The sequence below is a fragment of the Camelus dromedarius genome, chromosome 12 (genome assembly GCF_036321535.1).
Source record: "Camelus dromedarius isolate mCamDro1 chromosome 12, mCamDro1.pat, whole genome shotgun sequence".
Classification (NCBI taxonomy): domain Eukaryota; kingdom Metazoa; phylum Chordata; class Mammalia; order Artiodactyla; family Camelidae; genus Camelus; species Camelus dromedarius.
The window spans coordinates 21,643,361-21,668,274 of NC_087447.1; the positions used below are offsets into that span (position 1 = coordinate 21,643,361).

The window sequence follows — 24,914 nt, forward strand, 5'->3', positions numbered from 1 at the left end:
AAAGCTAATTAAAGCAAGGCAGCATCACAAAAACAAAACATTACTAAAACCAATTTTATAAGATGAGACTAAATGAAGTAATGTACAATATTCATGAATTAAAAGACTAAATAGGGGGGCAGTCATAGCTTAAGTGGTAGAGCGCCTGCTTAGCATGCATGAGGTCCTGGGTTCAATCCCCAGTACCTCCTCTAAAAATTAAAAAAAAAAACAAAAAAAAACTAATTACTGCCACCCTCTCTCCACCGTTAAATAAATAAAAAATAAAATAATAATAAAAAAATAAAAATTAAAAAAATAAATAAAAGACTAAATAAATTAAAGATGCCAATTTCCCCAAATTAATTAATAGAATCAAAGCAATTTGAATCATAATATGGCCACGCTTTGTATGGAAATTGCCAAACTGATGCTAAAGTTTATGTGAAAATGCAAAGGCCCACAAATAGTCAGGACAGTACTGAAGTGAGAGAACGTGTTACCAGGTAAGAACACATTATTTTAAGCTAAAATAAGTAAAACAGTGTGATATTGATGCAAAAATAGAACAACAAGCCAACAGAACAAATTATAGAGATCGCATAAACAGACCTATTTATCTAAAAATAAGATTATGAAAAAAAAAATTATGTACCTGTAATGGAATACTCTTGATCAATGGAAATATAGGAACAATATGTATAAAATTTTGATCAAAAGAAGCAATACATTAAAAAGAAGATATGACATTTTATATAATGTACAAGTTTTAAAAATTATGTAGGGGTACAAAAATAGATTTATGTATTATGTAGGTGTAGATTTTAAATATACACTTTAAAAAAAAAAAAAAGCAGGGATATAATTTCCACAACAGCCAGTGGTTACCTCTAAAAAGGATGGAGAGGGTTGTGATCAAAAAGAGGTATACTGTCATGGAAAGGATACAAAAAATATTGAACATAAAGGGAAAGAGAAACTTACTTGCTTTTAAACCAATTACTCTATCAGTAGTAAAAAGTCAGTCCACAGATGGGACAAGGTATTATTGAAACATATATAACGAAAAACAGTTTATTTCCAAAGAATATACAGTGTGCTTTCAAATAAATTACAAAAAGACAAACCCAATTTTATAAGGTCAAAGGACTTGAACAGAAATTTGATAAAGCAGGATTTCCAAATGGCTTTAAAATATAAGAAAAGATGCTCAGACACATAAGTTATCAGGGAAAAGAAAGAAATCCAAAATGAGATTAATACACACAGTGAACAATTCAACTAAAAATAAAAACTCTGCTAATACTAAGTGCTGGTGAGAATGTAGGCCAGCTGGAACTTTCATGCATTCCAGGTGAGCATGTAAGTTGAAACTACTGCTTTGGAATATGGTAGTTTTCTGCTAGTATTGAACATAAACTTTATAAGAGCAAGCAATTTCACTGCTAGGTGTATACACTTCAGGCCTGTGACACGTATACACCAGGAGTCATGTAGAATAACATCCATAATGCTATTAATTGTAACAGCCCCAAACTAGAAACAGTATAAATGTCATGTAATTATTAATAGAAAAGTAAACTGTGGTCATAGAACATGACACAGCAAGAGTAATGAATGCGCTGTAGCTACGTGCCAGATCCAAGACGGATCTTATAAAAATAATGAGCAAAAGAAAACAGGAAAGAATATATATCAGTATTTTAAAAGGTAAAATCTAATTACAGTACTTAAATACTTAAGTAGCAACAAATAAAAATAAAGCAAGAAAAGGATAAAAGCAGGACAGCACTTTGGAGAGAATGGAGGAGGTACTGACCGTGCAGGAATGGCTTCTAAGAAATCATCTCAGTGTTACCACTTCTTACCCTTGGTGGTATAATTATGGTATTATCATCCTTGGCACAGGTATTATCATGACAACTCATTAAATTCTTCATTTAATGCAATTCTATAAATACGTACTATTTCAGATTTTAAAATATAAAAGTTCAAAACCCCTTTCTGGGAAGATCTTACTGGAACAGACCAAGCCCCATATTCACAATCTAGTGGCCAAAATAAGGGGTGAGGATTTTCTAGCCATTGCTGACACAGTGGCAGTTTGTTATTATAAAGGTTCCCGAGATGCTGGTCATAGGTAATGCAATGAATCACAAATCACATCATTTTTTTTAAATGTTATAGACAAAAATAGGATGCAACACATAAAGGTAAGTGTGTTTCATGAAACGTTTAATTTTTATGTGTGTGTTTATACAGATTCATATGCTTAGTAACAAGGGAATGTATACTTCAACATAGCATGGGGAGATTTTTGGATAAACATTGCTAATATTGGCAGAGGAGAGTACTGCCAATTGAGCTCATTCTTTTTGGGTAGTACCTTATAATTCATTTTTTTGAGACATAAAGACTATAAATCATTTGTTTCCCTAGCAATACATTTTATTTTAAGAAACATACTATTTTAATTTGAAATTCTTCAGATGTGGAAAGGTAAAAATAAATACTGTTGGGGGAAGAACGTGAAACTTGGGAGGATGTTTGCTTATTAATAATTATCCTCTCTGTAACTGTCTAAGCTTGAAAATTTCCAAAAGCCATATGCATGGGAGTAGACAATTTTAACATGTAAAGATGGGCAAGAATCTCAAGGATGGTGTAGATATAGCTTACAACAGTATTTCTGGCAATTAATTTAAAATCAGCAAAAGCATGCAAGCTTGAAAATAATGAGTTCACAAGTTATCAGAAATCATCACTTCCAACAGGAATTCTGGTCCAAAGGCTCACTGAGTTTTAAAACATTCTACATGAAACTGAATTCTGGTGTTGGGTTGTGGATAAAGAATCAAAGACAACTTGTTTCTCTTATAATGATGATTTTTGGTGTTACATGATGGCTCATAAAATTACAGAGCATATAAAATCTACTTAGTGCTTTTTGATAACTAGAAATCATGACAGTTAAGTAGAAAAAAATTCAAGTGAAGGCTGGAAACTTTTCCCTACCTGTTACCCACTCAAGCAAAAGGGAACTGAGTACAAGGTACTCTTCTTACTCATTCTGCTCATTTAAATAGTGAGCTCTTTTCCTTAGAGGCTAAGCTACCTTAACTTATAGACAAAGGGGACTCCCCCCTTCTCATTTTTATAGGGAGAGTTATCTATGCCAGATCCATAGAAGAATGTTGCCAAAAATGACACAGTTAGGTTCAGGAGACCATCAAGAAGCAGAAGGGAGTGGAGCCTTTCCAGAATTTTCATTATAGCAGTCAGTCACTCACAAGTGAATATCCAGAGTTATTGTGTTGAATGGCATTGATTAAAGACCAGGCTGTACTATTTGTGAGCTCTGTGCAGTTGTACAGACCACCACCCAAATTCACCCATCCAAAGCCTAACAAATTTGATAAATACCAATGAAACAGAATATACATGACAGTTTCTTACTGAACTCTACAAAGCTCCTGAGAGGATCATGTTTCTTTTTAATCTGTTTATTTTTCCCTTCCTTTAAAAAAATGGGCCAACTGGAGCATTGTGCCCAAATAATTAATCAGTTGTTTATAATTCTAAATACTGTCATATACATTGTATCTTTAGATTTATTCTCTAATAAGACATTTTTTATATACATTGTATTCAAGGGGAGACAAGGAATTTTTAAGATGCAAAAAGGGCTCAAAAAAACCACTTAGGCATAAACAAAAGAGAGTAGACTGAGAATATCTATTTATGTCTATCCTTGTTAAATTCTTATAAAATGAAAAGTAAGAAAAAAATAATAGTCAATCTACAGTAGAATTCAGAATGAGTGAGGGGACTTAAGCAGACAAAAGATTCCTAGAAGACACAAAGGAGATAGTGGAGGAATCAGGGCCTTTTAACAAATGAGAACTTTTCACTGGACTTGGGAGCCATTCATTCTGGCGATAGAAAATGAGTTTCTGAACTCAGAGGTTTGCCGAGTAGGATTGGTGATTGGGTAGAAATCAAGAGGAATAACTGAATTACTATTTTACAGGATCGCTCCCACCTCTTCTGAAATTTTGAGTTGGCAGCAGAGTATGTATCCTCAGGCCAAACCATGAGCAATGCTCCCTAAAGAGATGGAGAAAAGCTGCCTTGGAAGAACTAGAACTGCTGGTCGTGATCTCGTCACAGAATAGTGCCCTCCTTAATTACAGTGTGAGTGTCAGAAATGGCCCTACTTCCAGATTTCACTTTGATACCATCAGGGAATTGCAGCCATTACACTCAGAAGACTCACTGGATGAACAGGTAAGAACCAGCAGTAACCCCCAAACATTTATAAGGAATCTGTTGTTTTTAATCTGAGCCTGACATTAAAAATGAAACAAAAAAGGATAAAGATGAAAAAAAGCCATTGAGCATAAAAACTCTGATAATTTGGAGATTGCAAAGGAATATAAAGTTTGTATTTTAAGAAAGTTTAAAAGAAGGTTAGATACATCTTATATAAATAAGTAGCTCATAGAATTCTACTTCTGGAAACAAAGGAATAACTAATGGGGATTTGACCTTGCACCATAAAATAACTAGAACACTGAATAAAATATACAAAATGACAGGTTTCAGGCATCTGGACATCAGGTAGAGCAGAACTGTGATCCCTGCAAGAACAAAACCAACAGAGAACCCAGATTGCCTGCGCTTTCTACCTGAAGACAATTTCTTGACGAAGGCATAAGCAGGTTGTACCAAGCAAAGCATGGCGGTCTCACTGAGTTGAGGAGACAAAGTCCAAAGTTCAGGATGAGTAAGATGGCTAGAATTTGAAGAGGGTAGCAGAGGAAATGGAGATACATTTTTCAATTTAAAGAGCATTTTTTGAGTAAATAACATGTCTCTTGCTTCCATTACTGTACATCTGAGAGTGACTGATGACTGAAGCTGGTTTGCATTCAGCAGCCCACCGAGTGAAATGCACCTGTTCTGCAGTGATTGGCCTCGGGGGCAGAACTCATCTAACTTGACAATAGTGAGTGACCAGTTGTCCTGTAACTTTTCTCATGACACCTCTCACCTAATGTCTCATCTCTAAACTGCTTTATATCTTACTCGCCCTGTGCACAATCAGCCACTCTGATTAGTTTCCTAAGGCGGCTGTAACAAAGAACCACTAACTGGGAAAGCTTAAAACAACAGAAACTTACTATCTCACAGTTCTGGAGGCTAGAAGTCAAGACCAGGGTATCAGCAGTGCTGTATTCTTTCTGAAGGGTCTAGGGTGGAAGCTTTTCCATGCTTTTCTCCTAGGTTTTGATGTTGGTAGAAATCCTCGACATTCCTTGGCACATAGATACATCGCTCCATTATTGCCCCATCATCTATGGCCATCTTCTCCCTGTGTCTTCTCTTTGTGCCTCTCCTCCTTTAAGAGCACCAGTCACTTGGGTGATAGGGCCACCATATACCCGTATGACGTCATATTAACTACATCTGCAACAACCCCGTTTCCAAATAGGCTCACGTTCTGAGACAGTGGGAGTAAGAACTTTAACACATCTTTTTGGGATGTACACTTCAACCCAGAACACATGCCCAGGAGGACCATATGTGAGAATTTCCTAGCAGGATGCCTGAATTATTGAACACATTTTCTACCATGTAATAAACTAAGAGGCTCTCAATTGCAGCAAACAGTATATTCATGTTCAGGATTTCTCATAGCAGCATTCTCAGACTTGTCGAACGGATAGTTGCTACATAAATACTTTGACTTAAAGTGGAGAAAAAGAACTCTGCTTTTCTGTCATGTGAACACTTTTGGGGGGGATATAATTAATTTTTAAAAATTCAGTTTTCTCTTCTCTGCTATTTTAATCAGAGTGGTAGTTTTCATATCCAGCATAAACACCTCTTTGGGGATGCAACTCCTCATTTCAGAAAGACATTGCAAAGGTAGATTTATCATAAAAGGTTTACTGTCTCAGTCCTCATCCTTCTCAGATTTGTATTGCTAAGAAATTTCTTTTCTTGACATGCCTACAGAAGGAGCCATAATATATCTCCCAGGCAACCAGCCATTTATATAGCTGAGATGATGAAAATAAACCTAAGGTTTATCCTGTGTTTTAAAGAGTGGGTTCAAATTACCCTGCAGATTGATACAATCTCATGGATAGATAGGTCTTTATTCCTATAATGATTTTACCTACCTGCTTATTCTAGCTTGAAATTCTTGGGGCTAAGGATCCATTTATTTGGCAAAAGGAAATGAGGCTAAAAATGCTTCAGCTATTCAACTCTCTGACATTATCAAGATGAACCCAGAATTTATCCTATGTTAAAAAAAAAGTCTAGATTATCAGTTGATCAGTATAATATGCATAACAGGCTACTATTCCTGCAGTGATCTTGCCTACCTGCTTTTTCTTGCTTGAAGTCTCTTTGAGTGGGGACAGGGGTGGAGATTTGTATTATAGTCAGAAATGAGGTTGACTTCATAATAATGCTTCATGAATTCAATTTCACACTGCAGTGTAAGTGACTCGTTTTAGACACTTCCTCATTTTTCAAGTTCTTTTTTGTTTTGTGGAGAGATAATTAGGTTTGTTTATTTAATGGTGGTACTGTACTGGACTAGAACCCAGGACTTCATGCATGCTAAGCACGCACGCTACCACTGAGCTATACCCTCCCCCTGTTTTAGATACTTTCTTGCAGAAGACTTAGAGGAAGGCACCTTGGGTGACAAGAAGTATCATCTTCCTTACCCCGCCCCCAACTCACAGGAACGGTATCTCTAGTAATTATGCGTATTTTCATCAAGAACCCTAGAGATCAGCAGCATAAATAGTTTCTTCACTGTAAGTGTTTTGAGATTAATCTAGAGACCTGAATTATTCAGGTAATTGTTCCTCAGATAAAGGTTGGGTCTGGACGCACATAGTTAAACATTCAAAACTGAATTTGTGATATTTTTTCCCTTAGAATCAGTTTCTCTCCTGTTCCTTCTTTCAGAGAATAGATCATCACTAATCTAGTTGCACAAACAAGAAATCTAGGTGGCATCCTTAACACTGAACTCTTCCTCGCCAGCTACATTTAATTGATCACCAAATGCTGTCCGTTGAAAGCAGGAGCTGCCCTCCCTCCCCTATCATTGCAACCACCACCCCAGTCCAAGCTTGTCATGCATCAGTAACTTCCCATCCTAAGTTGTAACCACTCTGGAATCTCTCCAACCCATTTTTTCATACTGCATTCATCCAACCATTCATTCAGCAAGTTTGTGGTGAGCACCTACTCAGGGTCAGACACTAGTCACTGGGAAATGTCAGTGAATAAAACAGAGTGCCTGCTCTCATGAAGCTAAATGTTTTAGTGGCAGGAGACAAGCAATAAATATACAGGGTTAAATAAAGAATTATACAGACAAAGGAGAGGAGTGCTGTGAAAAAAAGTAGCTCAGGGGAGGAAACAGAACAAATGTAGAAAAGCTTTTTTGATGCAATTGTCAGGAAAAGCTTCTTTAATAAGGTGCTTTTGAGCAGATACCTAGAGAAATTGATGGAACAAAACTTATGGACACCTGGGGGGAAGAGCATTCCCAGGGAAGGGAATGACACATGAAAAAGCACTGAAAATGCTTATTATGCTGAAGACCAACAAGAAAGTAGTGTGCTGGAGTATCAAGAGTCAGAGAGTTACTGGTAAGACATTAAACCAGAGAATGCTGGCAGAGGGACAGAAGATGCAGGGCTTTCTAGGCAACATTACAATCTTAAGAACTTATTTTGAGTGAGACAGGAATCCTTTAAAGGAATTTAGTCAGAAGAGTTGCTTAACTTCTTCAAATTTTTGGAAAGTTATTCCGGCTGCTGTGTGGCAAAGACTCTGTAGGACATATTAAAGGTGAAGGAAGAAAGCCAGTTATGCATCTGCTGAAATAGTCCAGGAAAAAAAGATGCTTTTGACTAGAGCAGTCATGGTAGAGAAGTTAGAGGGGCAGACACTTAATCTGCCCTGAAGATGGAGCAGACAGGGTGTGCCGCTGTATGACACATACAGTGTTAGGGAAATAGAGGGACTGGAAATAACGACCCGATACATGGCCTCAACAACTGGGAGATGACACCACCAGTCATTAAGTTATTATTGCTGCTTGGTTCTGGAGGTAGTGGGGGAGAGAGGAAGAATCAAGAGATCTGTTTCGGTATATGCTAAGTTTTAAGTACTAATCAGTCCATCATGAGAAATGTTCATGGAGCTGATTAGATGTAGAAGTTTGGAGTTTGGCAGAGGGTTTGGAACTGAAAATGTCTACACATCACATCATGAGACTGGAAAGGATACCCTTGCAAATATACAAGAATATAGCTCTCCGGTCTGAGCCTCGGGCACTACAGTATTTGGAGGTCAGGACGATGAGAAGAAACCAACAAAGAGAACTAAGGAGAAACAGTCACTGAAGCAGGAGGAACACTGAGAGTGGCGATCTCCATTAAGCTGAAATGGGATCACAGTACCTTCGTGCCCAGTAGTGCCCGCTGGCTTGCAGTTCCCCATTCTCCCTCTATATGCTTTTGCACCACCAGGGCTAAATACCTACAAACTGCAAACCAGATTCCAGTAACCATAGGGATTTTTGTTGAATTCTTCTAATGAGATGCACTGAAAAGAGATTAAAAGGTGATAGAAAAGGAAGGAGGAGCGATTTTATTCAAATTCTTGGGGCAATTAAAATGGCAGCTGCAGTGTCAGCGGGGAAATTGTGTACAAAGGCACAGAACAGGCTCCAGCTGTGTCAGTGGAAGTGTCAGGAAATTCAGCAGGAGGACAGAGCCCTATTCCTGTTCGGCAGCAGTAGCATGTTTCCGAGGAGCATCACTGGTAGTAATTTTTCTAAAGTGTCCCCTCGTGGTTTCCTTTCTAGGGCAGTCACAGCTTCCCGGCCTTTGGCCAACAATATTCTTCTCTCATTTGTTACTCCAGCTCTTTCTATAACTTTCTGATCATTTCCTTCACTTTATTGCTTTCTGCCTGGAGAGTGGTTCACCCTTTCCTGACAGAGCCATGACCAGTCTAGTACTTGGTTTGATGAGAGGTCCCTCAGAGGTGGAAATCTGGGGTTGACTGTGCTTAAACACAGTGGTCACCCCAATGCCAATGTAAATGTAATGCTGGTAGTCCACAGATAGTGATTTATGGTATGACTATAAGGTTAGGCATTTGAAAAAGACAACAATAGAAAATTGGAGGGCTAGGGGATAAGTATAAAAATGAACCTCGCATAATAGGCACTATGTGAGGGTACTCACATCCAATATGAATAGTCTTCTGAGAGTGCACACTGCAGAGAAAGAGTTCAATCATCAGGGGGAAATATATCAAATAAGTTTTGTGGATGTCTTTTCTGTTGCCTGGGGCTTATTCAGTGAGCTTATACACAAACTGTCCAGAGCATCAGGTATAGAGGTGATGCAAAAACTTGACTTCATTGAGGATGAGCTGGCTAACAATATGGCAGTGATAATAGTAATTACCCTATCAGAAATTCTTGAATAGTTTTCCATTGCTCTTAAGATAAAAGAAATTAATATTGATTACAGAGTTCTACATAGTGTAGCCCTGTATCAATCAGGATAATCTAGCAAATCCTGCAGTAATAAACAGCCCACCAGTCTTCTCTCAGGCTTAAATTATTTTTGAAAAATGGTTTCTTTCTGCTCCCTGTTACATGTCCATTGTGGACTAGCTGTGGCTTCACATAATCCTTTTTGAAGGATCAACAACCATTGGAAACTGTGCTGGTTGCTTCAAAGGAAGAGTAATGTGAAATCACTCTCATTTCATGAACCAATGCACATCACACACAAGGTCAGACCTAAATTAATGAAGTGAGAAAATATAATCACACCATGTGACCAGGAGAACTGGAAATACATGACGGATGGACTGACAGCTACTGCAGTTCACTCCTTTAATTATCAGATATCCAGTTCACTCTCTTTCCTATATCCTTCTTCCCCAGAGAAGACAACTCAAGAGTCCCATATGATCACTGCATTCAGCTCAAACATCAGTATCTTTGACTCTTGTCCAATAGTCTCTCATTGTGTTTGGTCCTGCATCCTTTTGGTCTAAAGACCTATGAACTAAAAGATACGTTATCTGACCCAAAATGCAAGGGCTGGGATAGTAAATCACAGTAAGTAATCCCATTCAGAAGGTGGGAGAATGTGAGCTCTACAAAAATGATTGGTTCACTGCAATTCTGAAATCTGGTCAGATACTGTGGGGACATTTACCCTGATGATAGAAATGATCCTTGGTTAAGCACAAGTGTTGTTATTTGGGAGAAGCTATCCACGCTGCAATTCCCCGTCGTCCTTGACCCTGCCTCTGGGAACTCTATTTTCCATTCAGTTTCACACCTGAAGGACTTAGAATGTAAGCTCACCTTGGCCACTGAACTGCTTTCCCAGCCTGCTCCTTCCCATGAAAGTTGGGACCAACAGTAACAGGCTTTCTGCTTTTGTTTTGTTATCGTTGCTGGTGCTATTCTTGTCCTTGCTCAGACTCGTGATGTCTTTGGTAGTCCAGCTCTCTTAAAACTTTCTCTTTGATTCCAATAAATTCCATATCTTTCTCCATAAACCTGTCAGGTTTTTCAAAGTTTCTCTCTCTCCTTCCTCTACCTCCACTTCCCCTTCCTCCCTCTTTCTCTCTCACACACATTTTTAATCTAATTGAAATCCTGCTTTCATTTAGCTGGAAGAACACCTGTGATTCCTTTTTTCTGAGCTACTTTTCTCAGATTGGAAGGATTTTCTAGGGGTCACACTCTCAGTTGAACCTCTACTCAGAGGAATGCTAATCCATTTGGAAGTTTTCACCATGGATGTAATGACTTAACTTGATCCCTGCAACAAAGCTGCCTTTTCACCTCGCTTTCTCCCAAAGCATTTTTAATGTCATCTTGTGCTACTTTGACTTACAAAGCGGTTACCCCATCTCACTTCAGGAAAGCAGGAAGATGTGTTAAGTTGGAGAACTGGGATGTATTTGAGTATTAATGCTTCCAGGAGCCTCCACCTATTTTAAACTCAGTACTTTCCCACCTCTGCCTGTTTTCTTCTGTTGTCTTCCACACTGGCCTCTCGGTTCCTCATCCATGTCATCCTCTCTCCTGATACAGGGACCTCTCCCAACCTAACACAGCCTTCTTCCCCGTATTCACTCAGTTAAGCCTGTCTCATGTTTAAGACCTCAGCTCAGTTATTACTTAGAGAAGTAGGCCTTCCTTTACTTGCATGACTCAGTCAAATGTCTCCATCTTAGACTCTTAGTCCTGGGCACTCTGTGTACCTCTACGTAGATTACCCTCATCATGTGAACAAGGGTCTTATGTTGTCACCATTGTATCCTCAGCATTGCCCTGTGTCTGAGACTTAATAGGTGCTAAATACCTACTTCTTAAATAAGTGAATGGATGCAGCCGAAAAAGACCAACTCTTTTTCCTCCACAGCCTCTTATGCCCTATCAGTCAAGCCCTATCAGTATGAGACGTGATTTCTCTCCCATCTGACATCTCTCATTACCACTGTTATCACCTGTGTCCTTATGGCCACATCATCACAGTGACCTCAGTGTTCTCTGCCACATGTGACGAACGCACTGTGCACCTACAGCCATATGAACGTCATGGCTCCTGTTCGAAGACCTCCAAGGGCAACTAAAAACTAGCTAAAAGTAATGTTTTAGTTCTTAAAATCAACCCCTATTGTCTATTTTAACTTACCAGCATAAGTGCCCAAAATTCTAATGTTAGAAACCCAGGAGCTATCCTTCAATAGAGCAGAGGATCTTCAGCCGGTGCACTTAGACTCCCAAACAAAATTATCTGCACAACCCATCAGGCCTTACTTGATATTCATAAAACATCTGCATTCTCAGCTCCCTGCTCAGAAGGCAGTTGTCTTTCTCATGCAACAGGAATGAAGGACTGCTCAGTATCTCCCTGTGGTGGGTTAGCCCAAACCAACCCGGAACAAACTTTTTCTTTGTGAAGGCTTACATTACTTCTTAATCACTTGATTCCACGGAGAGGCTGCTGATTTTTCTCTCCCAAATAAATAGCTCTCTTTAGTTATCCTCTGTGGTATGTACAGTACAGTAGGCTCGAATGTCAAACACAAAGCAGAATGAAGGAGTCGGGGAGCGAGCATGCTGATCATCTCCCCAGAATTCCCTAATGCAGAGAAATGATTTCACTGCTTTGTTAGTTATACTAACAGAGTGCATTTCTAATGCCTCTTCTCTTCATTCATGAGTATTTAAACATTTTAATGAATATGTTATTTACAGTAATAAAGTCAGAGTCTGCTATTAAATTAATAGAGCAGTGTAACCAAGAATCCCATAACAGCAGTTTATCCCTTCTCAGTCTTACTGAGTTCTAAACACAAGATTCCTGGCCATTTGAATCCTCTGCTAGTCTATAGATGTTGCCTAAATGCTCTTTGGCTGCAAATGATCATCAGATTCAAATTAGCGTGTGCATGTGTATGTGTGCTTATGTTTGTGTGCATATTTCTGTATCTTATGCTTCAACACAGTGGTTAAAATAAGTGGCTCCTGGAGATGAACAGCGTAGTTTCATATCCTGGCTCTGCTTGCTGGTATCCTTAGGCAAGCTACATTCTCTATAAGCCACAGTTTTCTCATCTATAAAATGGGAGTAGTAAGTGTTTCCCTCAATGGGTTGTTGAGATAAAATAAATGAAATATTATGTGCAAAGCACGATGCCTGACCCAAGTTAAGGCTATAAATATTAGCCGTCAGTATTATCAGATGTTAGAGCTGGTCATGGTCACCACTAACCCATTCCGAACTTTTTGAAAATAAGAAAAAGGCACCTGTTCTTGCAAGGGAAGCAAAGTGGGCCAAAGCATAGCACTCCGTCAGTGGAGCGTGGATTTCAGTCCACAGTCACTCTCTTAATTGAACATGCTTGTGTAGAGTAAAACTTGTCAAACCAAGAGCACTGGCCCCAGCGTTCATCTTGCTCCCTTCCTCCCTACTTCAGCCATGCATATTTCCTCTTTTTTCCTTTATTGATCTTTTTTTTTTTTAATTTTGGAATGTGTTGGATTTCACACAATTAGTTGAAAATCATCTCCAGAAGAAAACAATTTCTACTACTTTTTTGGAGTCAGTCACATTAAAGGGAAGGATTTTGTCTTATCTCTGATTCCTGACCACCAAACCCTGAATTTACCCCAGAATGGAAATTCAGTGACTGATTGTTAATTCATGTATTCACTCATTCAACAAAGTGTGCCACTTACTGACTTAAAATTCAAGCTAGGCTTAAACTGATAAATCCTGTTAGCCAGAATTTCACTTTAAATACCTCTAATACCATGACAACACAATAATTAGAATAGATCTGTAGACCCATTCCATATCTTAAAAATCATAATCACATGAAATTGGGAAGGAGGAACCCAATGATATGGAAAATTAAGTTCTTAACCAGACACTGTCTTCAAGACAGGAATTGATCCAAATTTAGGAAACGATTTTCTAGCTTAAAGTTTCTTCAGAGCAGTCTTGCTGTTACTTAATCAGGCTTGAATTCATGACTACACAGCCAGTCTAGGGTAACAGAAGATACTGAAATGTCCAAACAATTGACTTCCCTCCTGCTGCTGTTTCCCTGAATTAGCCAGTTTTTTTGAGATCTAGTTGTCTGTTTACTCAGGTAACTCACTGAGTATAAAACCAAAGCTTTTACAAAGCCTATGAAAGCATATATTTCAAAATCTTATATTCAAGCAGTGTGGTAAGAACCCAACACACATGTGTAAGCATAGCATTGGCTCAGTCAGTGAAACTCGGTGATGCCAAATCCAACGGGATGCTGATGTGTAATGGTCACAGTTACAGACAACCACACTAATGCAAAATCTTGATACAAAGACAGTTTGTATTGTGTCAAGGACAGCAAAATGTGTTTCTATTAGTTCATGTCACAGCCTAAAAAAAAAATTCCGGTATCTGAAGGGAAGTAATCTTCTAAAATCATAATCTTATCAACAAAGCCTGCCCTAACGGATTTATTTAAAATTGTAGGTTATTTCCACATCTCCTTGCCCCTGTATTCCTGACCTTCCTTACGTGACTGAGATTATTTTGTTGATAGAATTCATCCTTTCTAATACATCATAAAATTTAATTATTTACTATGCCTGCTGTTGGTTGTCTGTCTCTACCCCCACATCCACAAACTAGGATAGAAGCTCATATCCAACAGAGCTAGAATGTGTGTGTTTTATCTCACCAGTGTATGCCAAGGACCTAGAACCTGTTCAGGTGTACAGCAAGGCTTTCAATAAATATTTGCTGAATGAATGAATGTCTCTCCTTTGATTGAAGTATTTTATCTTCTATTACATATACATAAAAATCTATTCCCTGGATCAAGGCTCTGTAGCTCTCCTCTCTCTCCACTTCATTTTCTCTCTTTTTGCCTACATCCCTCCAGACCTATCAGCTGCTGTTAAGTGATGCATATGCCACATTCTTTCCATATCAGGACTTTCTCACATGTTGTTCCCTCTATGTGGAATTCCCTTCTCCACTTTCTCCTACTAGTCCCCTGGTCTTTTATTTGCCAAGTTCTTAACCATTAAGTATCTTGCTAAAGGTTGTATTTCTAGAGGGTCTTCCCGCCTTATTCTAAGCAAGCGTCTTCCTGCCCCCTGCATACACACATCTTTCTTTTTCTCCCTCTTAGTACTATACACAGTTTACAACTGCATACTTGTTTTTCCCCCTCTGTTCCTCCATTAGACTCTGTCGTGAGAATAAGAATTTCACGTTTCCCTAGTGGTTTCCTACACTTAGCACACGATGAGTAGACAACTCAGTTCTCTTAGAACAAAGCTCTAAATTTCTTTTTCAAGGGATTTTCTTGACAGGATATATAGTAAGTATCCTCGCTCTGGATGACCCTCTATTTCCAAGATTTAAACTTGTGGTTCTAATTTGAAGTCAAAATTAATTAAGTAAAATGTTCGCTCTTCATTACATTTAGCATGGCCATGCAATGCTACGCCTGCAGCTTTTCAGAAGTTTCCAGATGTCTAGTTGTCATGACTGAAACTACTAAGATGTTTGGGCAGCTTTTCCCTATTTTTTTTTTTTTTTTGTGTGTGACTATGTATTTGAGAGAGAAGACTTGTGAAATGATTTATACTAGTTAATTACTGATGTGTCCATACACATACATTTTACTATCATCTGATCAATATGCAGTTCAGACTGGCCTTAAATTTTCTCAGCTTTTATTTCATATAAATTTATTCCTCCTCACTCAATGCTGTAAAGTTTAACTAAACTGCATCTTGATTACTCTTAATTACTTGACACATAGCTTGTGAGCACTTACAGTGCTAAGTACTAAGCAAGGATCAGTTCTTCCTGTATTTCGTTTTTTTCTGAATATCATCTATAGAAAAGACAGTTTGCTGGTCACTGGAGAGTGAGTGACCTACAGCCTGTCCTCAGTGATGTAACTGGACACACTCAGACTCACAGTTTAGTAGTTGTGTTTGTTGTGGTGGTTTTGTTTGCTTTTCCATGGTTAAGGAAACTTAGAATACCCCTGCCAACATACACTTGTTATTAAATGTACACTATGAAACTGTGCCTGTAAAAAAAGTCCCTATTCCACTAGCCCATCATACTCATTTCCACCCTTGTACCTTGCTCGTATGACCTGCTGATCTGGACTTTGCTCCCAGGCCACCGACTCTTCAAGGCATCTCTTAAATCTCACATCTCCCTGAAGGGAGCCCTAAGTATCACTAATTCCTTACAGCTCAACACTTTGACTTCTACAGTACTTACATCTGTTACTACCTCATTTTCGTTCATTCACATATTAACTAACATTTTCCAGAAGTTCATGGATGAATATCTTGTTTTAATGGACTGTCATCATCATGACAAAAAATATAATTATTTTCCTCAAAGGGGTTGCTATAGTGCTAGAAAGATTTCTTTTACATTTGAAAAACAATGTAACTAACAAATAACTGTAAATTTGCTCTTTCACATGCATTTAAAATTAAAAATTGAAGTTACTTTCTCTGATCCCAAACTTCTCTTCGTCCATCCCCACTACTATAAAGCATTCGGTGCCAGGATTTCTTTACTTTTTCCCTGCTCTGAAAGTTTTTAAGTCCTTCAGCACTCAGTAACCTCTATTCCCAGTCCTCCTCAAAGTGAAGAACAAAGGCTCACATCAGGAAAGCCACTCACCATGGTCCCCTCAGTGTTCTCAGAGGGACTCCCCTTTCCTCAGCTTAACTTCTGTCATAGCAGCCATTTGTCTGGGCCTCAAACTCATCAATCACAAAGGATCTCAGGTGTAGACTTCTGAATTTTTTTCCAAATTAAGACCTCTCTGTCTCTTTTTCTTTCTGTACACGCAGTCCCAGAAACACATGGACACAGAGGGACTCTCCTAAAAAGAGGAGGGCCTTATCTTCATTGTCTTCACACGTTTGCCTCACAGTCCCTAACTCTAAAGAAATATTAAAGAATTACAGTGGCAATAAAATCCTCACCTGAAGTTCATACTTATGAAGTTTACCCATTTGGTACATTAAATATTTTAAGTTCTTTTTATATGTCCATATTTTTCTATTTCCCTGGTAAGAATACCTTCATATGAAGGCTTTTTGTTGGGGGGGGGTGGCCCACTGTAGACTTACACTTGGGGAAAGGGGAATACTAAACTACACCACTCTAGCCAGCCTGTCCTAACTGGGGATAAGGAGAGAGAGAGAAGCATTTGTGATGTTCACAGTCAAGAGGCACAGGCTTACTAAAATATTCTCACCCTCTCTCCGTATACATATACATATACATATACATATACATATACATATACATATATACACACACATACATATATACATGTATATATAATGCCAGTTGAAATATATATAATGCCAGTTGAAACCACAAAAGCAAAAACAAAGGGGTGGAAGATAAAAAATAGGAACAAAGAACAAGGGTAATGAATAAAAGGTACTAACAAGTTTGGTAGATATTAATCCAATTGTATCAGTAACCTTTTAAAACTCCAATGGTCTAAATACACAGATTTAAAAACAGATTGTCAAGTTGATCAAAAAACAAGACCCAACCATAGATTATGTGTAGGAAACCTACTCAAAATAAAAAAGATATATATATATGATAAAAATAGAAGATGGAAAAATATATACTGTGCTAACACTAATCAAAATAAAGTAGGAGTATATATTAATTTCAAGCAGAGTGGACTTAAAAACAAAAACAAAGGTCAAGGATAAAGAGGAATATTCCATAGTAATGAAGGGATAAGTTCTCCAAGAAAACATAATACGGTCCCTATTGTGTATATGCCTAAAAATAGAGCTCCAAAATTCACAAAGCAAAAACTGATAGAACTGCAAGGAGAAAAACAGACAATTCTACTGTCATAGTTGGAGATGTCATATCCCTTTATCAGAAATAGACAGATTCAACAGGCAGAAAATCTCTAAGAACATAGCTGAACTCAACAATACCATCAATTCCTGGATATAGTTGACATCTATCAACAATTGTCCAACAACAGCAGAATACATTCTTCTCAAACTCATAATGTACAGACCACCAAGAGAGACCACATTCTAGGCCATAAAACATGCTTTAAAATTTTTATAAGAATATAAATTCTGTAGTGTCTCCTTTTAGACTACAGTGGAATTAAGCTAGAAATCAAGAACAGGAAACATAGCTGGAAAATCCCCACGTACTCAGAAAACACTTCTGAATAACACAGTAGTCAAAGAAGAAATCTCAGGAGAAATTGTAAAATATTTTGAACAAAATGAAAATATTACTTATTAAATTTTGGAACATGTAGCAAAAGCGAAATGCTTAGAGAAAAATGTATAGACTTGGATGCATATATTGGAAAGGAAGTTCTAAAATCAATAACCTAGGTGCTCCTGTTAGAAAACTAGAAAAAGAAAATCCAAAGAAAGAACTAATAAAAATTACAGCAGGAATCAGTTAAATTTAAAACAGGAAGTGAAAAAAAATCAAAGAAACTAAAAGCTGGTTTTTTGAAAAGTTTAATAAAACCGATTAGCCTCTCGTCAGACAAAGAAAAAGAGAGAGGAGGGGGACCAAATTACTCATATCAGAAATGAAGAAAGGGGCATCTCTACAGATCCTGTGGAAATCAAAAGGGTAATAAAGAAATATGATGAACAATTCTGTGCCAACAAATTTGAAAATCTTTATCAAGTGGACCAATTCCTTGAGAAACACCATCTGACAAAAGTCACAAGAAGTTACAGAAAATCTCAACAGGACTATATCTACTAAAGAAATTGAATCAATAATTAAAAAGTCCAAAAAAACTAGAAAGCACCAGGCCCAGGTAGGTTCACTGGTGAATGTCACTGTGCTTTAGGGAAGAAATTATACTAATTTTCTACCTATCTTTTTTGGAGGATAGAAGCAGAGGGAATACTTCCTCATTCATTCCATGAGGCCAGCATTACTCTAATAACAAAAACCAGACAAAAAACATAAAAGAGAATTATAGACTAATATCTCTCATGAACATACATGTAAAAATCCTCTGCAAAATATAAGCAAATCAATTCTAACAGTGTATAAAAAGAATTACATCTTGACTAAAGTGGGAGTTATCCCAGGTATGCAAAGCTAGCTCTGTATTTTAAAAAATCAATCAATGTCACCACCACATCAATAGGCTAAAGAAGAAAAATCTCATGATCGAATCAACAGATGCAGAGAAAGCATTTGACAAAATTCAACACTCACACATGATAAAAAAAAAAATCCCAGCAATTAGGAATAGAAATGGAACTTCCTCAACTTGAAAGATTATCTACCAAAAAAAAAACCCTGCAGCTAGCATCATTCAATGGTGAGAAACTCAGGCTTTTCCACTGAGATCAGGGAAAAAAACAAGCACGTTCACTTTCACCACATCTTTTCAACATCAAGTCCTAATTATTGCAACGTGACAAGAAAAGGAAATAAAATGCATACCAATTGGGAAGGAAGAAATACGATTCTTTGTTCACAAATGATAAGATTATCTATGTAGAAAATTCAAAAGAGTAAACAATTTTCTTGAACTAATCAAATTACAGGAAGTTTGCAGGAAACAGATTAATATACAAAAGTGAGTCAGTTTTTTATATATCAGCAATGAACAAGTGGAATTTTGACATTAAAAAAATAGCACAAACTTAGTGGCTTAGAGCAACCTACATTTATTACATGTTTTCTATGGGTCAGGAGTTCAGGGATGGCTTAACCGAGTCCTCTGTTTTCAGTTTGCGGCATGACTGCAATCAAGGCATCAGCTAGGACTAGGGCCTCATCTGAAAGGACTACTAGGGGAGGAGTTTCTTCCAAGACCATGTGGTTGCTGTCAGAATTCAGGTCAAATCAGGACTGTTGGACTGAGGGCCTAAATTCTTTATGGGCCAACAACCATAGGCTACCCTCATGTGTACTTCTTCACAGAGCATCTCACAGTATGACAGTTAGTCTCATTAGACTGAGCAGTTGAGAGACAGCTAGAGAGTCCGCTAGTAAGACAAAAGTTACAGTGTTGCACAATGTGATCACAGGGGTGAGTTCTCACCACTTTTCCATATTCTGTGGGTTAGAAGCAAGTCACAGATCCCACCCACACTCACAGGAAGATGATACAAGCCATTAAGAGTGGGATGTAGAGGAAATTGGGGGCCATCTTGCAGCCTGTCGATAATTATTAAATATATTTTCATCATGAGAAAAATGTTTTACTTTTTAACTTTAGAACAGAGTGTGACGAGGTTTACCTTTTTGATAAATCTAACTCAGGTGTTTCACACCCTCTCTCTGTCTCCCATCCACTCATACCTGTGCCTCCTTTCCCATGTAAGCATCTCCCTAGACAACCCTTCCTGGCTGACTAACGTTGTCAAGGTCAGGAATGCTTTTCTTCTTAAAGAGAAGAAGAACTGACTGTGGGACTAGATCCCATTGATTTGTTCCAATGAAGATACAATCCTCTTTATTAAATCTCTCAGGGTCAGACTGCTGCCTACCTGGCAGGAGCTGACTCCCAATTCTTGAATAGATGGAGAGAAGATTACCTGAAATCCTAGGTCACTTACTCAGCTGCAATTCCAGTATCGCAGCTTTACTGAAATAGGAATGTTAGAGTTGCCCTCTTATGAAATGACTGATTTTACCAGCCTCCTGCCGAACAGCTTAAACAGTCAGGGATAAAAATCACGATTGTTCTCTTTTCCTTCCATGCGAAGTAAAGCGGTGAGTGGCTACAGCATCCTTACACGTTTGGTACACTTGGTGGGACAGCTATGATGGATTCTGGGATGCAATACCTGATCCCTCTTCTTTGGGACCAAGAAGTCACTCCCACATGCTGGGAGTGTTGGCTACTGACCACACCCAAAGCTGAATGCCTTCCCAGGATTTCCTCTCAATTTAAGGAAGCTCTCTCACCCAAGTTTTCATTCCCTCAGCCCTGGAGTAGCCCCCATGCAGTGACTGCTCAATGAAAAATCACCAATTTCACTTCTCTCAGTTGGAGTCAACTGTGAAGGGCCATCTCAGCTCCAGAGATCCCCAGGGGTTCAACGGAAGCAAAAGGCACCTGCATCTCAGTTCACATCCTCCCTTTGTTCATTTGAGCTTTTTTTCACTGTCTCACAGGTGGTGTTACCGAAATCACTCCCCAGTAAACTTCCTCCATTCAAATTTCCACTTCACAGTCTCTTGCCTGGGAAAACAAACCTCTGACATCTTAGCTGCGCTTCAGTGGACTTGGATCTTGGAAGACTTTAAGGAGTCCTCATCAGGTAGTTTATAGAATTGATGATGGAAATGATAAAAGCAATAATCATAGGAAATATTTTTAGCATTCACTGTGAACTAGCACCATATTATTTATTCCTTACCTCAGCTGTGTGGAATGTTACTATAATCTCCATTTTTCAGAAGAAGAAACTAAGACTCAAAGTTTAAATAAACTTGCACAAGGACCTACACCAGGAAAGTGGCTAGAGGTCAGATGTGAACCCTTAATGAACACACAATGATGATTTCACTAGTGTAACTGTTAAACACATTCCACCATCAAACTTTTGGGGAGAGCTTCACCTCTCCTTCGCATTTGCTAATGTGTTAAGAAACAAACTCTGCCATGAGAAACCAGCTTTGAGGAGATTCCTACCTTAGGAGAAGAGAAATTACAGAAAAGTTTGAATCCACGCAATAGTGCAGATGACGCTTACTGATACGGGCTAAGCACAGGTAACATTCCTCTGGTCCCCCAGATTTTCAGAAGACTCATATGATCTGGGAAAATATTTCAGAGTCATAGCTAAAGTAAAGACAATTTAACACAGCTTCAGGTTTCTAGTAATACAGTATTGACCAGTAACAAAGATTCTGGTTTCAAAGACAAAAGCCTAGGCATTTCTGAAGAAATTGGATTCCTTTCCAGTAATTAGTATCTGTTTCCTAAAATGGGTGCAGGAGTGGAGGTAGGGAAACAGAAAATGAGGGACAGGAAGCAAAGAAGAGAATAGAACAGAACAGGAAAGCAGGGGAGATTTTTAGGGAGATGAGATACGTAGCAATCATTTAATTATAAGGTTGATCATGTATTAGTAACATTGATCAAGCTCTGTAATGAATTCAGTCAGTGCTTATGGAACTTGGTTTGAAGTTTTGTTTCTACTGATCTAGTAAAAGCCGTTTTTTATCAGGACTACAAAAATTGCCTTGTCTGGCTGTTTTAATTCTTCCCTCACATTTAGTATTCTGGGAAGAAATGCTTTAAAACGATGAGGAAATCTGCCAATGTGTTTTCTGGAGCGTAACTTTTCCCAAGTTGAATCAGCAAGAAGGTCTTTCAAAGATCCTTAAATTACAATCGAGGTCACATACTAGCAGGTAAAGAGCAGGTAGAGGGCACCTCTCCCTCACATGTTAACTCAGAACTACATTCTGTTACCAGAAACAGCCTATTTATGTGACTTGCAACACTTGAAAATCTCACTGTACCTGTGATTTTTGAGAATAGAGTCAGAAGAGAAAAAGATTAATGTTTGAGGATCTTTGACTCTGGTTTTGGAGCTCAAAAAGAGTAAGTCTTTGTCACAGAGGATGATGAGAGACTAAAAGAAAGCTCATTAGTCCCCACGCAAATTAAATTATATTTTAGAGCTGGAAATATGTTCATGAACTCTTGAAGGAACATAGCCAAACTTGTAACCATGCTGAAAGGTAAACAAAATATTTTGTTTGTCCATTAGAACTGGGAGCATTTTCTTCAGTCATTGTCATATATCTAAAGGAAAGAAGGTTCATGCAGTTACAAAGCATATCAGGATATTAATAATGAGCAAACCCTGGCTTCCCATTCAATAAACAAACTGATCATATTAGAAATTGATGAGGAGAAAGAGAAATGCACTACCTACTAATGGCCCCCCCTGCCTAAGTACTGCTTGGTTATAGAGTCTGGAAAGGTCATACCTCAGGGCAGAAATATTATACTCCATCAAGTATTCTTCCGACAGACAGAAATATCAAGGTAGATTTTGCTGGGCTCTCTTTAAACACTGGCAATTGTATAAAGAATCTAACTGTGATTTTATGACCATGACAAAGCATGGTCATTATTTTATAAGTTATTTTTATTTCTTTGGCACAAGTCAAGGACACTTGTCTCAATTCAATCATTAATGAAGCATTACTGAATACTACATGAAATGCTCTGTACTAAGTATTATAAAATGCAAAGATGAATAAAATTTCATTTTGCATTTAATAAGCTTAGAGCATAGTTCAGTGATTGACGAAAATGTATTCAGCTGAACTCTTAAGTTTTCATAAATGGGGGAACATCTCCTGGGTTGTGACAGGAGGAGGACTGGAGTGGGGTATGAGGGGGCAAGTTAAAAGAGCTCATACTTTCTCAAAATTATCTTTCTTTTATCCATATTTATATTCCCCATTCTAACTTAAAAGTTTCTGAGGAAGTTTTCTATCTAATGAAAAGTTTTGGGGTGGGTTTTTTTTGTTGTTGTTTTGTTTTTTTGCTTTAAAGGAAGTTTGAAAGTTAGTGGTTGAGTTGGAAAAGAGTTGGGTAAATTTCTATGGTTTATTCATTTATTCAACTTTCAACAAATATTTATTGTTTACTGATCCTACAGACAATTAAAAAATATAAGAGAATACTGTGAACTTCATGCCAATTAATTTGACAACATCAACAGAAAGTACAAATTCTCTGAAAAAACACAAGTTACCAAAACTGACACAAGAAGAAATAGAAAAATCCAAGAGTTCCTGTATTTCTTAGAGAATCTGAATCTGTTATTTAAAATTTCACACACAAGAAATCTTCAGGCTTAAGTTTAGCAGTGAATTCTGTTTAATATTTAAGGAAGATATAAAAAAAATCTCCAAAAATAGAGGGCAGTTTTCCCCTAAATCTCTGAAATGAATTGTAAGAGTAGAAAATTACATACCAATATCCCTCACAAACATGCACACAAGAATGTGAAAAGGAATATATGTATCTTCATGTATGACTGAAAAATTGTGCTCTACACCTGAAATTGGCACATTGTAAAACGGACTATAACTCAATAAAAATACATACATAGCAAATGAATCCAGCAGTTTGTACAAAGAATAATACGTTATGACCACGTAGAGCTTATTCCAGCAATACAAGGTTTACCTATCAATTGAAAACAAGTGTCTTTTCCATATTAATAGAATAAGGCAGAAGAGCCATATAATCATTTCAATAGATACAGAAAAAGCATTTGAAATCATTCAATTACTATTTGTGAAGACAACTCTTAACAAAGTAGTAATAGAAGGGAATGTCCTTAAAGTGACAAAGGATAACTATGAAAAGCCTAAAGCTAACTTTTTCTTAAAGGTGAATCATTGAAAGCATTTGTTAAAAGACTAAAAACAAGGCAAATATTTCTGCTCTCTCCATTATTCAAAATTGTACTAGATATTGTGAAAACAGCAGTAAAAACCTCTAAGCAAAATGAATAAACACACTCAAAAACGTTATGTGCTTTGATATAATGAATAATAGAATATGCCTTTTAATAAAAGTACTAGAACTTACCCAGTTATTTTAGTTAAGGCACCACATGAATAGATTGCTTATTAGCATTGGACTTAAGTGCAAATATGCCACAGAGTAATACAACATGCTGATTTCCCGGCCACATCATTACAGGCAGGAACTGAAAAATACTCAGTAGTTAGGATCTATGCTATGATCACAAGCTTTCTAGATCTCCAACTTGTCCTCCCCATGCAACTGAATTTTTTTTTAAAGCCTCTTTTTCTGAATCTGCTGGTTTTTGAAATCACATATTTCATATCTGAGAGTAATGAAGTGCATGTCCAAGCCAACTCTAAAAAGAGTGGGAGGTCTATTCAGAATGCAAGCTTTCAGACAAGACGCACATCCAGGACGAGGCCTGGGTGAGGCACCGGGCTCCAGTTACCTTATGGGACCAGAAGCCTGCGCTTACAGTTTGGGTGTACCTCTCCTGGGCTGCACACAAAGCAGTTTTGGAATCTAACTGGCACGGAAGGCAGAAGAAGCAATGCACACAAATTGAGTGTGAAACGATATTCATTTAGATCATCCCACTCCATGGAAGGGCTGTTTGGGAAGTTTTTTTGAAAACACCTGGGGGTTTGAAGGCTTTCTTTAATTGACTCGGCGCAGTGTCTTGCCTGACTTCTCTGGAAGTTGTTTGGTTATGATTTGATGCTTTTACTTAAAATGCTACTGTATGGAATATG

The 24,914-nt window shown here is 37.8% G+C and overlaps 1 long non-coding RNA gene across 2 annotated transcripts in view; it reads left to right on the plus strand.

Annotated features, from left to right (window-relative positions):
• The window catches only part of LOC116155321 (uncharacterized), a 98,018-nt gene that overhangs the window by 57,016 nt on the left and 16,088 nt on the right, over window positions 1–24,914 (plus strand). Inside the window, exons 3-5 of one of the 2 annotated variants that reach the window (XR_010383358.1) lie at window positions 4,010–4,266; window positions 4,884–4,987; window positions 20,772–20,917. This is a non-coding gene — a long non-coding RNA (uncharacterized LOC116155321). The remainder of the gene's footprint in view (window positions 1–4,009; window positions 4,267–4,883; window positions 4,988–20,771; window positions 20,918–24,914) is intronic. The other variant, XR_010383357.1, reaches the window with a different exon arrangement.